This window comes from Haemaphysalis longicornis, unplaced genomic scaffold, assembly GCF_048455015.1.
Source record: "Haemaphysalis longicornis isolate Haplotype H1 unplaced genomic scaffold, Haemaphysalis longicornis Haplotype H1 scaffold_9, whole genome shotgun sequence".
Lineage (NCBI taxonomy): Eukaryota > Metazoa > Arthropoda > Arachnida > Ixodida > Ixodidae > Haemaphysalis > Haemaphysalis longicornis.
The window spans coordinates 81,532,063-81,548,944 of record NW_027526460.1 but is presented as its reverse complement, the minus strand read 5'-3'; the positions used below and the strand labels follow the sequence as shown (position 1 = coordinate 81,548,944).

Sequence of the window (16,882 nt, the reverse complement as noted above, 5' to 3'; positions counted from 1 at the left end):
CTTAGATTTTAGGCAATCTAAAGAAGAAGCAGGGTTTCATAAAGGGATCCGACAATGGACCATATACGATCAACCAGGTTGTAGAGAAGTGCGGGGAGATTACTGAAACCCCATATATAGTCTTCATACCCGGCTGTTGGCGGCACATTTACTTGCGATCTCGCCACTGAAAGTTCTCCATGACGGCAGGCCCGATTAGATTTGTCCGCAGGCTTTCATATGTCTTACAAAGTGGACTGCGGTATCACGCGTTAGAACTGGCGGCAATTGGATTAACAATCTCAGCGTCTTTAGTGCGACATTTTGTGTGCTTGCCACTTCATGCTCAAACGCATGTAAGCTGGCGAGGGGAAGAGCACGCGAGAGATCACGCCACGAACGCTGGGCAGTGTTCTCTCGAGGGTTGAGCTGGCCAACACTGGGCGCTCCCCACTAGCCCACGCACACCATGGCTCCGAGAGATAGAAGCGGAGAACACGCAAATCGAGGACTCTGCCCTACCCGCGTGGGGTGCCAGCTGGTTACTGGGATCGGTCCTATTGTAGACGGTTGCTAGGCAATGCGAGGAGGTGCAAATCTCGGCTGGGAGTTCTGGTAACGGTCCATGGCGAAAGCAAAGATTAAACATCTCCGCTGTTATTAACGGAATGGAATATTATTATTGCTCGTGTACGCGCGTGCATGGCGCCACAATGACACGAACAAGCTGGACAGTTGTCAAACGAGTGGTCAATTGAGCAATATATAAACCAACATCGGTTTCGAACGCAGATCCGTGCTGACTTTAAGACATTTTCATACGATTCTTTAGTGATTTGTTCATTGATTTTAGGCTCCAGTACGTATCAACAGATGTCGTTGCTGCGTCCGCTTGGTCACCCTGTCAAGGTCGTGCTGTTTTTTTCCGCATCCTTTTGGAGTGTTGTGCAAGCGCAACATATCCTCCCATTCTCTCCTTCAGTTTCACCAGCTTCTAGTGGAGTGATGAATTTTTATGCATAATTATACAAAAATGGATGCAAATCCCCCTGTCAAGGTTTTTGGAATGCGTGTCTGTGAACGACACCCCATACGCTGATGCCTATGCAGCTTTACTTGAATTCACACGTCGCTCTACCAAGAGGGTAACCAGAGACAAGTAAAATGCATTACCACACCCTTTCTTACTTTAAATTGAGATTCATTGCTTAGGGTAAATCGACGCATGTTTCATGAATGGTGGTTGGCTAAGTTGTATTGCTGAGGCCGCAGGAGTTGTAACTTGTTTTTTATATAAAATAAAGGAAGCTCAAAGTCGGTGTTAGAAGGCCTCACTTTTCGCCCATCTCGGCCGCTGCTTGCGGAGGCGACGAGACCGGCGGCAAAGGCGGGAAGTAATTTCCCGCCTTTGCAAAATTACAGGAAGAAACTTCCTGTAGTTTTGCAACTCCTAGTGCATGCGCAAGGCGTGCACAAGGCCGCTATACGCGCCGTGGTGGAGCGCACAGTGGCGCGAGAGGTCACGTGACGCTATCACGTGGCATTGAGCGAGAACGCAAGGGTTAACCGCATATGTGCTCTGTGAGTGCACAGTCTTTCTCCCCGTCTCGGCGTGGGCTCGTAGCTCAATCGGTAAGACAAGGGGCTGTTGCCCCGTTACTCTCTTCTTTCCAAGTTCGATTCCTGGTGGTGCCATTAGTTCTTTTATTTGTTCGCGGGAGTTTTCTCTATGGTTTAAGGCGATATATATACATAAATAGAGAACCCGGTATTTATACATACAGACGTTTACTTTTATACATTTATATATAAACCAGTTCTGTATTTATACGTATATAAATACACAGCTGTGTATTGGGCGTACTACTTAAAACTGTGCGGATTATTATGGTTGTGTACGTTTTATAAACCGTAGAAGTACTTCAAAACATTATTCCCTGAAAATTTTAACAGAGCTAGAATAATCACTTGAGGACCCTCCAGTTGCACAGATACCACTTGGCGCCTCTTTTACGACTGTGTGAGTGTGGTGAGCGTTGCGCTTATATTGTCGTGGCGCTGTATTTTACTTTCTTGATTTGTATGTTATGTGATGGCAGCGGTATCACGAATCTGTTGCCATGATACTACGTTACTGTTACTACTGCGGCGCTAGAGGAGCGTCATCACACAATCTGTAAGGGTTTGCTCGTGTTGCTACTTACAAACGAACCTCTTTTCAGGGAGCATATCAGCCACCAATTGTCCAGGATGCAGCCGCCACAATACAAAAATGGCATTTCATATCTGGCGTGCTCATCTCCGCATATGTAGCAAGAGTGCCCTGCCTGTAGCCCTAGCGGCGGTACGTAGCGCACAAAAATACAGAAACCTCCCACCAAAACTCCTTTAAAAATTCTCATGGTCCTAGCAAATGTACATGTAGGGGCAATCATTTCGTCTTTCTTTGTACGAGTAGCAATAAACCTTGCGGTATGCACATTGTAAGCCTGACATCCTACATGATATTAGGCTGTTTGATTCACGAAGCTCGCCATTGATTACTGCTGTCTTTTTTTCATTCTCACAACTTTCCTACGGTGTTGTGACAAAACAAATGAGATTTGCTGAGTTTCGCACGAATGCAGTATATATGTCTGTAACAACTAATGCAATGCAGCTGAAGTGCAACAAACGTTAAAAAAACTGGTCGGCATTTTACGCTTCTAAGCTTCGTCTTCGCAGCTTTTTATCTTCCAAATCAGACAATGTAAAAAGGCGTTGAGGGTAGTTGACGTGAACGGATTCAACAGCCTTGAAAATTATTTCTGGGAGATGTATTCATTTTTTTCTTGAGACTTTACACTGCACATAAACCTGAAATACTGTTTGAAGACTTGAAGCATGACTCAAAGGAGAACAAGCAGAAAACATTCACGCACGGGCAGATGATGTCACAATTCAGGTGTTTCCGCACTTTATTCACCAGTAATCGTTTCCGAAAGGGTGACAAACAGGATGCTTCCGTCGCGACCAGAATTATAGTGGTCGTGTGCGAAAGGACTGTAGCGCGCGGCTGTGAAGTCAGTATTTCCAGTCCTTTTTGCATGACCGCTCCTCGTATACTCGGTGTGTAAAGGCGCCACAATATTGTATGTAGTGCAGTTTACACGTCTGTAAATCGTGGCTATGTTGCAAATATTTGTCCTTGACGTGTAACCTACAAACGGTTGGACCTAAAAAGTGCGAAAAGACAAAATACAATGTACGAGAAAGCCAAGCCAATTAGAGGATGCACAAAGCAGAAGGTGTCGTAAGCGTAGGTGTCCGGAAAACAAGACAGAATTTGCCCTCTTCAGCAGGCACGCTGTACCGGGTGTCGATAAATTATCTGTTTAGTAAAGGACATCACAGAGTGCACAGAAACACCTTAGCACTGAACGGGAATTGTTTCATCGAAGGGTTGCTTGAGATGAAGCATTTCGTTAAACTACGAATTGTACCTTTTTTTATGTATACTCCAGGACTGCAACATCTCGCCCTAAGCGGAAATATTGCCCACACTATGTGGCAGGTGTCCACGATGCCCCAATTATTACGATCTGCTGCACAATGACCCAAAATAAGCGTTTGCCCAAAACATGAGCCCATAAATGTGTTCGCACAAACACCAACCTCTTTTAGCCAGACAAAAATTTGCAAAGGTTGAAACAATACATTTAGTGAATATTTTAATGCCGTACTGCGACTGCGCCAGCGCAAAAATTATAGCCTCCTTAAAAAAGGACGAAGAATAATGTACAAAGAGAGAATGCATCGGTAACCTTACACATCACTTTTTAGCAGTGTATCAGTAGAAATTTGTTACATAGCTGGCGCTATAGCTTCCAGCACTAATATATATATATATATGTATATATATATATATATATATATATATATATATATATAGACAGACAGAAGGGTTGGCAGTAAAGAATACCGCGGAAAGCAAAGGAAAGAAAGCATTTTTTCACCACTTTCTTTCTGATTCAAAAAAAAAATTCTTCATCTGTTTCTATGACCTACCGCATTCCCCCCTTTGTTTCCGGTGTTTTATTGACTGCCAACCCCTATTCTGTCTTAATTCACCGAGCCCCTCATTACCCATTTCTGGTTAGCTACATGTATAGCGAGGGCCTCTATTTTGGCAGTCTTGGTGCCAAAGGTAGCCTAAGAGGGTTCAACGCTGGTCGACCACTCTCGACTTGTCGTAGACACTCGAGTCACTGCCCGGTGCCCGGGGGTTAAAAAGAAGGTCCCCTTCATCCCGAGTAGTCCGAGTGGCGCCCCTACCACCCTCAAGTGCAGGAAACAAAACATACCTTAACATAAATACCCATGAATGTGGTGGCGAAACAGTCCCGCCGGTAGCGTAGTGAAGATTGCACCAGACCAGTATTCTGGAGGTCGTGTGTTCCGAACCTAACCGGCGGGCATTTTTTCACCACTTTCTTTCTGACTAAAAAAATTTTTCATCTATTTGTATGACCTACCGCAGCCCCCCCCCCCCCCCCCCCCCCACGGTCTTAATTCACGGAGCTCCACATTTCCCATTTCTGATTAGCTACACACATATATATATATATATATAGCTAATAGTGTATATATAGTGGGTTTGGATCCCACCCGGCGGGCATTTTTTCACCACTTTCTTTTCGACTGAAAAAATTTTTCATCTCTTCCTATGACCCACCACAACCTCCCCTTTGCTTTCCGAGGTTTTCTTGACTGCCAAGCCTTATTTTCTGTCTTATTTCATGGAGCCCCTCATTTCCCATTTTCTGATTCGCTATATATATATATAGGTATAAATTAATATATATATATATATATATATATATATATATATATATGTTTTGGAAAATGAGGGGCTCGTTAGGAAATACAGAAAAAAGTGCCGGCAGTCTACAAGGCCAAAGAAGGCATAGGGGAATGGTTAGACAATTTTTTACCGTTAGTGACGTTACATTATTTTTTATTAATACGTGAGAAAGAAAGAAAAGTGGTTTTTCTGTCTTTCTTTCTGACGTATTAATAAAAAAATATTGTAACGTCACTAACGGTAAAAAAATTGTCTAACCATTCCCCTATGCCTTCTTTGGCCTTGTAGACTGCCGGACTGCCGGAATTTCTTTCTGTATATATATATATATATATATATATATATATATATATATATATATATATAAAGTCGTGAAGTGCAGTCCTTAGTTGCTGCAGGAATACGCACAAAGTAGAAGTACGCTCTTCGGAGACTTTATTTCCAACGTTTCGACCTGAGACAGGTCTTCCTCAGGAATGAAGGTAAAATCGTACGGACTCAGAGTGGGGGCGGCGCCCCGAAACACAAGCCGCCCCCACTCTGAGTCCGTACGATTTTACCTTCATTCCTGAGGAAGACCTGTCTCAGGTCGAAACGTTGGAAATAAAGTCTCCGAAGAGCGTACTTCTACTTTGTGTATATATATATATATATATATATATATATATATATATATATATATATATATATATTTATTTATTTATATATGTATATATGTATATACAGAAAGATAGGTCGGCAATCTACAACGCCAAAGGAGGCATAGGGGTGTGGTGAGGTTCTTTTTTCTTTTGGTCATGAAGTTAACATTTTTTTAAATATACGGAAGAAAGAAAGAAAGAAAAACACGCGCCCAGAGTGGGGCCCGAGCCCACGCCTTTCGATTAGATCTCGAATGCCTTACCAAATCGGCTATCTAGGCGACTGTGTTCTCCTTCACATTATGGGTTATTTATATGTAATAGAAGTATATCTGACGCTTGAGGGTGGTAGCCAGCGCCACTCTCACTACACGGGGAGAAGGGGACCTTCTTTTCAACCCCCGGGGCGTGACTGTACGTCTACAACCTGTCATGAGCGGGTAACTTGCGGGAAGCCCTCTTATGCTACCTAGGCATCAAGGCTGCCATAACCGAGACCCTCGCTGGGCTTTCGCAGAATAATATAGTAAGGAAATGAGGGTCTCGTTGAGGAAAATACAGAAAGATAGGTCGGCAGTCTACAACGCCAAAGAAGGCAAAGGGAAATGGTTGGACTATTTTTTACCGTGAGTGACGTCACATTATTTTTTTTATTAATTACGTAATAAAGAAAGAAGATAAGGTAGGTAATACGGTAGGAAAGATAAGGAAGATAACGTAGGAAACAAAGGTAGGAAAGGTAGGAAGATAAGGTACGAAAGAGAGGATAAGGTAGGTCATTGAAACAGATAAAGAATTTGAAAAGAAAAAAAGTGGAGAAAAAATGCCCACCCGTTGGGATCCGAACCCACGACCTCCCGAATACCGGTCTGGTGCAATAACCACTACGCTACTGACGGGGCTATTTTTCCACTCCACTTCCTGGGGTATTTATCCCAATGTAACTTTTTTCCTGGGCTTGGGGGTGGTAGCCAGCGCCACTCCGACTTCTCGGGGTGAAGGGGACCTTCTTTTTAACGCCGGGGCCGTGACTGGATGGTCCACGACATGTCGAGATTGGTCGACCAGCGTTGAACCCTCTTAAGCTCCCGATGGCCCCAAGACTGCCAGAACAGAGGCCCTCGCTATGCATAGATATATATATATATATACAGAAAGAAATTCCGGCAGTCTACAACGCCAAAGAAGGCATATGGGAATGGTTAGACCTTTTTTTAGCATTAGTGCCGTTACATTATTTTTTTATTAATTACGTGAGAAAGAAAGAAAGAAAAACGCGCGCCCAGAGTGGGGACCGAACCCACGGCTTTCGAGTAGATCTCGAATGCCTTACCAATTCGGCTATCTGGGCGACTGTGTTCTGCTTCACTTCCTGGGGTATTTATATTTACTACAACTGTATCTGCCGGTTTGAGGGTGGTAGCCAGCGCCACTTAGACTGCACGGGGAGAAGTGGCGTTGGCGCTGGCTACCAACCTCAAAGCGGCAGATACAGTTGTAGTAAATATAAATACCCCAGAAAGTGAAGCAGAACACAGTCGCCCAGATAGCCGAATTGGTAAGGCATCCGAGATCTAATCGAAAGGCGTGGGTTCGGTCCCCACTCTGGGCGCGCGTTTTTCTTTCTTTCTTTCTCACGTAATTAATAAAAAAATAATGTAACGTCACTAATGGTAAAAAAAAGGTCTAACCATTCCCATATGCTTTCTTTGGCGTTGTAGAGTGCCGGCATTTCTTTCTGTATTTCCATACGAGCCCCTCATTTCCAAACCTATATATATATATATATATATATATATATATATATATATATATATATATATATATATATATATATATATATATATATATATATATATATATATATTTATATATATATTTATATATATATATATATTCAGTAGAGGTAATTAATTAAGTCTCAAGAACGAAAACATTCATACTTACCAGAGTTTGTTGTAACTTCGAAAACGGCACATCCAGGAGTTGTGTTCATGTATTGTAACGTATACGTCAGCTGTGGTTGACCTGTGTAACAACCGTACATTAAGCATTGATTTTGTTGTTCATATGCTTTGCATCACGATAAAAAAATGTTTCAGCACAATAGTTGAAAATAAGTGGTAACCCAAAAAATGGAACAACCAAACTTTTTGCAGCGAAGCTGTTACCCTCTGGTTGGAACATTTTGCGTCGTAAACAAACCAAATACAGGCAGGACCCACCAGTTCTCGCCCAAGACGGCGGGCGCATGCGTCAGGCAAATCCAGCATACAGCATAGAGGTCACAATTCGTTTAGGCAAAGCACAAAACCAGCATTAAAACCACATTATGGATGAAAAGGATTCTGTGAACAAGGGGACCGCCCCATGTGTTCCTGGTAAAAATTGTTTGCAAATTATCTTCAAAGGCTAGGCAGGAATAGTGTCACGGAATAGAGTTCTTTCCCAAGATATGGAGCGCGTGCGTCAGGCTAGGCAGCGCACACCATTAGCCGCTAGAGAAGCCTAGCGCAAGCGACAAGCCCACCGAGACGACGAGAAACATTTCATACCCGGCCCTGTCCTGCCCCATCAGCGTTTGTAGTGGTTTACAACAGCTTCGCAGGACGTCCACTTTCGCAGGGCTGGATGGCGACCATTTTTTTACACTCCATATTTTGGCTCAAACTTACATAGGTGTCCCTTGCACTACGTTGGCTAGTGAAAACATTGCGCTGGTAGGGAAAGGAATGCAGAAAGGAGCATGAGTGCACAGGGGAATGGCATTTTCGCTTTATATGAGTCTGTTTCATTTAGCGCGTTATTTACCCTGAAAGACCGATTTTGATTCCAAATGAAAGACATACCTCAAAGGTAAAAAAAAAGTTATTAAAATACAATGTGGTTGTAAGGCTGCATCAACGAAGGAAGTTGTATAACGATCAGGAGTGTTTAAAGGACCAAAAATTGTAATCTTAGCACACATGCGCACTAGTCGTGATATTACCTAACATTCGTAATACACCTATTATTTATGGCACAGCCAATCTTTTGCAAAAACGCTTTGGGAAATAAATTTTGTAAAAAGAAAAGTTCACATACCGGAGTTTCAACTAGGGGTGAGCCGAAAGAGGACTCACAGGGGCCCCAAATGTTGCGGTATTGCGCACCTGAGAACATGCTTGTGAAAAAAGCTACTAAATATTTAAACTCTACTAAAGACCGGGCAGTTTAGACTTGTAGAAAATGTATTACCGCCAAAGCCTGACCTGTGTTATCAAGTGTTTTAAGTGACAGTAGTAGTCGTTGGCGTCAACCCTAACGGCGGGAATTGCGATGGCCGGAGATGCAAGCGACAACAACATAAAACAGATTTGCGTTTGTGTACGTTTTGAAGCCTGGTCGGCAGAGCAGCAGTCACGCGTTCTAAATACTGAGGTTTCCCGGCACTATTCCCGAATTAAACAATAATTAAGCCAATGCGTTGGGAACATGACAGCAGGTGCACGTGCGCGGGAGTAGGACAGCCAGATATGCAGAAGACATTTTATTGGGGGCCAATGCCGCGTGAATCGCTGCCAATCTGAATGTCGAAATATTTCTCTTCGAAACACGAATAAGCGAAATCCAACAAAAAGGGAAGGGCGTTGCCGCAATAGGGGAGGGATGATGCGTGTTCTCCATCTTTAATATCTTTCAGGAGACTTAAGGACAAGGAATTAGATTTACTTCGAGGCTGCTAACGGTTAGTATTGGAACGTTATTCTTTCGCATGGGAGACGACACAAACCATCTCTTCTGCAATTTCAGTGAAGCGGTGGCACGTGCTTGAGCTAAATCGCACCAGTTGTATTAGAGCTCACATTCAAACCTGGCGTGTTCTCTTTGTCTCACGACGGGTTCGAAAGTGTGGAGGTCCATTAGCAAGATTCCAGTAGATTATCATCAACAACAGGGCTATGCGGGCAAGAATCGCTCCCAAGAGTAGCGGCATGTTGCGGCTCCGCCTCAAATTACCATATCATTAAAGTTACGCCACACCTTCAGCGCATTGAAAAAATCGCCAAAAAATGGCTTCAAGCCACGCTTGAAGGTGGTTTGACGGTGAAGCTGTAAACGAAATTCTCAACGATTACCCATTCGCCGTCACTTGAATTGACACCGGTGGCTCTACAACGAGTGAAACCAGACACTCTGCAAGCCGTTACCTGGGATTCTAGGGGCCGGCGTCCGGAATGCAGGCGCATCGGCACATATAAACGGAAATGAGCGTGTTTCCAATGGTGAGCAGGAGAGAGGAACACGTGGCTGGGGTGTCACCTGTCTATCGGCCTCCCCCTTACTCTTGTTTCATGTGTCGCCTCCAGAAAGTGCCATCCCGTCCCGTCGACGCTCAATCGAAACCACCGTCTGTCTCCCCGTTTCCACGTGTGGGCGTAGTTTAGTGGGAAAAACGGTGAGCTTTCGCTCCTCTTCTCTCCGCGCCCAGGTTCGATTCCTGGCAGTGCCAGTATGTCTTTGTGTAGCCTGGATGTAGCCAGTAGCCAGTAGTAGCGTCGGGTGTTTTTATTGTGTAGCCAACAGTAGCCTGGGAGTTCTTTGCTGACCCGGACATAAACATTTCCTTGGCTAGTTAGAATTATACTTCTTCACAGCAAGAGGTACGGAATTTATATTTTATATAAGACGGCAGGAATATCATGCCCCGGAGGATGCCTTACTAGCCATAAATTGTTGTTTAGATGTGAAACCAGCTTTAGGGGTTTGGCATAAGCTTGGCCAGGTTACACAAACCTGGCTTTTCTACACTGTGTTTTGTGAAGCGAAGCACAGCTATATGCACAGGGGTTATGATTAGAGAAAACTGCTTTAATTGCTGTGTTTTTAAAATTATCCCCAAATAGATTGTACTAAGATTAGGCTTTAAGATGACCCTCCCATTATTATGTCAAATTTCATTTACTTGCCGTAAGTAGTTAGGTTATGGTGAACATAAAACCGTTAGAAAATTAGGCGGCAGTCAATACATGGTCATCTCCGAAGAGAGTATGGTTAAAAAAACGGCTCAATTTTTTGCTTTATCGAAACTATTGTTAGACAAATTACATGGCAGTTTGCTGCTACGAAGACTTTATCATTTGGAACCATAGCTTTATTGTTCATTCTTCTTCAGAGTGGGGTATAGCACCGAAGTTTCTTGTTCCCTTGCCGGCTTTCAACGCTCTTGAAACACGAATGTAGAAAAGAAAAAATTCCCCCGCATTTCCCCGAGGGGGAGAATGTGAAAGTGCGAATGCACGGTTGTCGGCCCGCTTGCGGCGCTTGCGCTCGGCCCCCGCAGCCCACCGCCTCGCCGCCTTCTCTTCCATCTCTTCCATCGGTTTTGTAGTATCACGTGTACACCACGCAGTTATCAAGCCGCTATAACGCCGGTGAGTCGCCAACGCACGCCGCTGACGACGTAGTTTGAATGCGTTAAAGATATAAGGCGCGTCACTAACACTGATATCAGCGTCGCGTCCGTGGCTTGGTCGGTAGAGCGTCGCGCTGCGGCCGCAAAGTCCTCGGATCGAAACCTGGCGCCGGATGCTGTTTCTTTTTTAAATATAGAGGAGCACTGCGGACGCCGACGCCGCCGCCGCCGCCGCCGGTGGTGGATGGTTTGGGGTCGCTTATAAAGTGCATTCGCACTTAAAAAGACAGAATGTACGCTACTCTACATCTTTAAAATCTAAAAACGCGAAAAACAGACAAATACCAAAACCTAATAAGTCACAGCTCAAGACTGAACCAGCCAAAAAATATTCTCTATGTCGTAGAGAGCAAAAACAAAAAAATGCATTTAAACCAAGGCACAGTCAATATTTCATAAATAATGAGCTACTAAATGTATCACAGACAAAAACACCTTTCATGAAAAACGACAATAATTACCAGGCGGTCAGGCGCGCCTGCTGTTCTTCTCCAGCCTTTACTAATTGTCGTCGTTCTCAAAAGTTCTTAATCTGTGTTAGAGTCGGCAATTGTTTTATGTGCTCTTGCTTTTATGCAGTTTTGGAGAGAAAGTTCTAAGTTCATCTTCCGAGGTGATACATCACGTCGCAATTACATTCAGCCGCTGGAGCTCCAGCTGCGCCTTTTTATTACTTTGCTTGCTGGGAGCTTCGCCGCTGTGGTATCACATCATTTAGAAAGATTGTGAGGTGGTAAAATTTTATCGTTTAAGATCAGCGCAAAAGAACACGGAACAAAAAAACCCAGAAACGGAAAGGACCGCGCTGCACTGCAAATTATTTATTTTGGGAAGAAACGCAACTTATATACATATATCAGTCTCCTAGATGGCATTAAAATCATAGCACCAAACAACATACCGATACACAATCACTGGTACGTTTGCGCGAGCATAATGTATATCCTGACCTGGCTACACCACGGTGCCATTTAGATCAGTGAATTCAAGGTCATGGAGAACTCATTTATATGAGCGAATTCTCAGTCACGGAGGGCATACTATTCTAGCAGATAGCAGATGATATGATTTGCTATGCGTGAATCGGTTGTTCTTATATCTCTGTTTTGACAACACCCTGGTATCTTCAAGAACGGGTAGAGATTCGTGTGTAATCCCTGTTTTGCAAAATAACTATGACAGTTCCCACTCAGTGATCTCTGGTGGTCTGAAACATGGGGCCTAGGCACCTCTCCGTTTGACCCACGTATATGTGTCCACAACCAAGTTCGAACATACACACAACACCCGCTGCACATTTTACGAATGCGTGGGGACGCTTCACCGAGCACGTATTTTCTCTCCTTTTATCTTGTAGAGCTAATCTTGTGTTGACCGGACCCACAATTTTTATAATTTATTAGGGGCCCGAGAAGCACCTTTGTAGAGTACCATTTTTCCACGTTTGTAAAGCTATCAGAGAGTGGCTGCCTATATTGTATACAACAGGGTATTGTTTTCTATACAGTGGTGATTGCGCCACTGAACCTGTCAAATATTTATTTTTACCCATCTGGCTAACTTCTTCACATTCATAAAGATAACACGGAGGGGATAACATACCGTCCCCTGTTTTATTATCGCATTAGGAAAGCTGCCCTTCAGCTGAAGGTCACGAGAGTTTGAAGGAGCTGTGCTTAAAGATGAAAAGGCTATTCCATTTTTACTTACAGTGGATTCCTCGACCGAAGCTTCGAACAGCTTTCTGTAATCTGGGATCATAACACCAGTAAACATGCCCCATATAAAAATTAATTCCATTTCAGAAGTTGCACTTTTTTCATTTCTGGCAGCCAAGACGTCAATCAGTCCAAAACCACACTCCTTCAAAAGGTTTATCACGCTGTTTTCTTCATTTCGCTTTTCTCAACAATAATAAGACAATCATTCACATATCCGAACATGTCTTTTTCTTAGCCGCATATAGTTTTTTAATAGTTCTTTGAACTCTACTGAGGAATATATTACTAAGCACAAGAGCTACCTTTTACCTAATACACACTCCTCGTTTTTGAACGTGGAATTCACTTTTTTCACTTGATACATGTTGACTTCAGGCAGAATTCTGAGATTTTCATCCAACATTCCACTGTTGGTGTTCTTTATTTCATTTTTTATTGGGTGGTTTTAGTAGGTCCAGTTTGTGGAAAAGTTCACAGCACAACCTAGATTCCGCAGGTGTTGCACCCATAGTGCTGTGGATTGTCGTGTGCTGCTTAAACAACCAGCTGCAAATGCGGCATTGTATTCTGTCTGTTCTGTTTTGAAGCAGTCCTTAGTTGAACTAAGCAACATAGCGCTCCACTTTCCCGATCGTAGCCGGATGGTACGCTATGCATGTTATCGCTTGTACTTCATTCACAGTGTAGCATTTCTTGACTTGGGTTGAGATAAAAGCAGTTACCCTGTCGGACATGACCTTTTTGGTAAATGGGGCAAACAAGCTTCGTAGCAATGTTAATAATAGATTTAGATGGTATCTTTGTCACGTCACGATATTAAATCATTTCGTATAGGCGCCCACTACAACGATGGCGTGGGCAGGCGATGCAATGCAAAGGCAAGCTAACCGTTGGTCATTAAGGAAAACCGAGTGAATCCGTAGTAAAGGCAAGCCTGGCAGCGTGTTCTCTGTGTCTGTGGGCGTTCCAAATTGAAATTGGGTCCTTTGGTGGGTATTGCACGTTGCTTGGCATTCTAGTTACAGTTGTACGGTCTTCTCTACCTCTCTGTAAATTTCTGGTTACCATACGCAAATGCGTTCGCGTTTCTTTATTGCGAGAACACCATTGTGTCTTGCGCAATGTAGCTCCTAGATATGGGGCCATGAGGGGTTTAATGACACGTGATTCGTATGCAAGGCGCTCCGCATAGTTCGCGAGTCCAGCAGAATCTCATCTATACGACGAGAATTCGTCTCCTGTTGGTTTTTCCACTGTGTCGTCTTGAACAGCGTGGTGCACACGAGGTAGAATGCGTTGTTTACGCGTGAAAATAGCAGTCCCTGTAGGAGTAAATATTGGTCATCACACAGCCTCAAACACCAAGATGTCACACCAGGGGGCCATAGTTTGTCCTCACTGTAAGGCAAAGGCAGATGATTTACATATCGTCGTTTTCGTGGCTCTTTCCGTGCTTTAGACCCGGTCGTAATCATACGCAATAAGCCTGGGCGTCCTCAGGTCGTTTTTGTAGACAGCTGTTAAGCTATGGACTTCGTAGGACGAAGTATGCCAAGAAGTTGATGATTGGGGATAAACGGGACTTTTGTAACAGCAATGTTCCCGTGGAGGTTTTCTTCAGTAACAAGTATTGCAAGTGCCTCTCGGTAAAGCTATCGTAATTCCGCTGTGGGGATCCTAGCATCCGTAAAGCAAATGTGATGGGGCCTCTCTTCCGTCGTCGTCATGCTAAGAAAGAACAGCTCCCTCACCGTAAGGTGAAGCGTCGCAAAAGATTAGAAACTGTCTTCTCTTATCGTAAGGGCCAATGTAGTGTGTCTGATGAGCACGTTCATCAATTTCTCAAATGCTTCCTGATGCTTGCTTTCCCATTTGGACATGATGTTCTTCTGAAGCAGCTCATATAGGCAATGGGCGATACTGGCCCGGTCTTCCAGAAATCGTTCGTAGAATGCAAGCATTACGAGTAACGACGGCGGAGCTTGCTTAAACGTTGGTGCTGGAGCATTTACGAAAGCCTTACTTTTCTCCGGGTTTTTGCGAACTTCCAATTCATCGATACGGCGAACCGGAATGATGACATCGCGCACACCAAAACAGCGCTTATCTTTCCCGAAACGAACGTTGCGCTTGTCCAACCTCTACAGCACTTGTTCCAGCCGGTAGTTGTATTCGGCTCCAGCTTTCCCACTGACAATAATGTAACCCAGCAACGTAGAACTACCTGTGATGTCGGTTAGCACAGAGTCCTTAACGCGCTGAAAAATGCCCGGAGCTGCAGAGGTGCCACCTGGATGCCGCTGACCTCTTAGAGCCCTTTCGGCGTGTTGAGAGTCGATAACTTGCCGTTTTCTGGCATCCCGAGAAGCTTTTGCTGTCCTTGAGCCATATTTAAGGTACTGAATGTTTTGTTTCGCTGAACGTTCTGTGGATTTCGCCTGTTATTAAAAGTGGGTAGGCTGCCTTCTTTATTGCCAGTTTGACCGTGAAATGGTAGTTGCAACAGATGCACACTTTTCCGTCTTTAGCCCTCTTGCGAGAGGCATTGCCCACTTCGAGTGCGGGGACGGCTCGATGATGCGTTGTTTGTGACGTTTTTCAGTCTCTGCATCCACAGGGACCTGTAATGGGAAGGGCAGTGGCCGTGCTTTGATGAACTTCGGGGTCGGTCATTCGGTGAGTTGAATGTCCACTTCGGGTTAAGGCATTCGTGGATGTCTCCATTTAACAAAGACTGGTAATTGTATAGTAGTTGCTGCCCGCGTTAGTCGTCCCAGGCATTGTTGATTCGGGTAAGCTGTATGCCGTAATAGTGAAACCAGTTTCTTTAAGCAAGTAGCTCCCTGCTCCATCGGCGACTAGAAGTACCACGCATGCCCTGGACGTCTGTGTGAGAGCATTGCATTTTATTTTGATTGATAAAATTTATCAATCAAGAGCATTTTATTGATTGATTGATCTTATCAGTACTGCCAGCGTACTTTTGGCTGTCAGGCAGAAGGTACAGTGCAGCGAAATAATTCATGTTGCAAACTGCGAGCACACAGGAGTAGCTAGCGAAAAATTAGACAAATAACACAAATATACCGTGTGCTTAGGGAACGGTGGCGAAAAAGGAAACAAACATTACTGAATTCCGTACTGCGTGAGGTATAAGTTCGTAACAGTATGATTCGGCATGTAAGAGAGAAAGTACACCACATATCATAAGAGAATGTACCGCTTCCTGTCCTCACGCAAGAAATCTTAAAAATATTTAATGTTTAAAGGTCAGTGATTGGTGATCAGTACACTGCACCAATAAAGAATTTCAGGTTTGCACACTTGAAAAAAATTCAAACCAATTCAACGTTGCTGTTACGGTTGCCTACTGCATATTTGAAGCCCTTTTCTACAACAAATGCAACCATGCTCCCTCTTGAATACCCGTCGTGACGAATTATTTCGTGGCAATGGGGTATGATGGTTTGGTCTAAGTTTTTGAAGCCAAGTTTTCATAACGCTTATTACGTCAAGAGCATGTGGGAAAACAAAAAATTTCTATGCCACCAGTTCGGTTCACGATGCTCCTGGAACCTATGTTTAGTAGGATAAACGGCTTTGAAGGGTAGCCTAAGACTTTCACAGATAAAACTCTCTGTCGCCCTACAGAGCCTGCACAGTCAGATGTTGGGAGAGAGCGTTATTGCGGACTCATGCGGACCATTTTGCGAAGGGCTTCATCCCAACGAAATAGCTTGCTGTTGATCTTGACTTTATTGGCTGAGAAACTATATTGTCGCCCTTATTGCAATGCTGCTTGGTAGCATTCCTTAGCCTTCTCCGCATATACCTATAGCGGGGCAAAAATATCCAGATATGCTGAGCCAAGTTCCCTTCCTTTTGTAGCAGTTTTTAAAAATATTACATGTGTCCCTTGCATCAAGAGTTCTGGAAGTACTGGCCTGCACTTGTTATCGACTCGTTGGCCTATTGCCTGGATCTTTTCAATAGCAATATCTGCAATGTTTAACATGTCATCGAGAATGGTTTTTGAAACGACATCCTGGAGGGATCGCGCTTCCATCTCATCTGCCACCGTAACGCCGAAGATGATGAAATTGTTTGGTTTGCTCCAGTTCTCTAGGTCTGCCACTTTGCTAAGTAACCCATCATCAGTTCCTTCCAAGTTTTCCGCGTTCCACATGTAGTGATTCGTTGCAGATGACAGGCCGGTAAGTTCCCTTCGGTAGATGTCAGCCTG

The 16,882-nt window shown here is 44.0% G+C and overlaps 1 long non-coding RNA gene across 1 annotated transcript in view; it reads right to left on the bottom strand.

Moving 5' to 3' along the window:
• Positions 1-2,971: 2,971 nt before the first annotated feature.
• Positions 2,972-16,882, bottom strand: part of LOC144153711 (uncharacterized) — a 135,120-nt gene continuing 121,209 nt past the window's right edge. Inside the window, exons 4-5 of the long non-coding RNA XR_013319355.1 lie at positions 7,411-7,491; positions 2,972-3,194 (exon numbers count right to left, since the gene is read on the bottom strand). This is a non-coding gene — a long non-coding RNA (uncharacterized LOC144153711). The remainder of the gene's footprint in view (positions 3,195-7,410; positions 7,492-16,882) is intronic.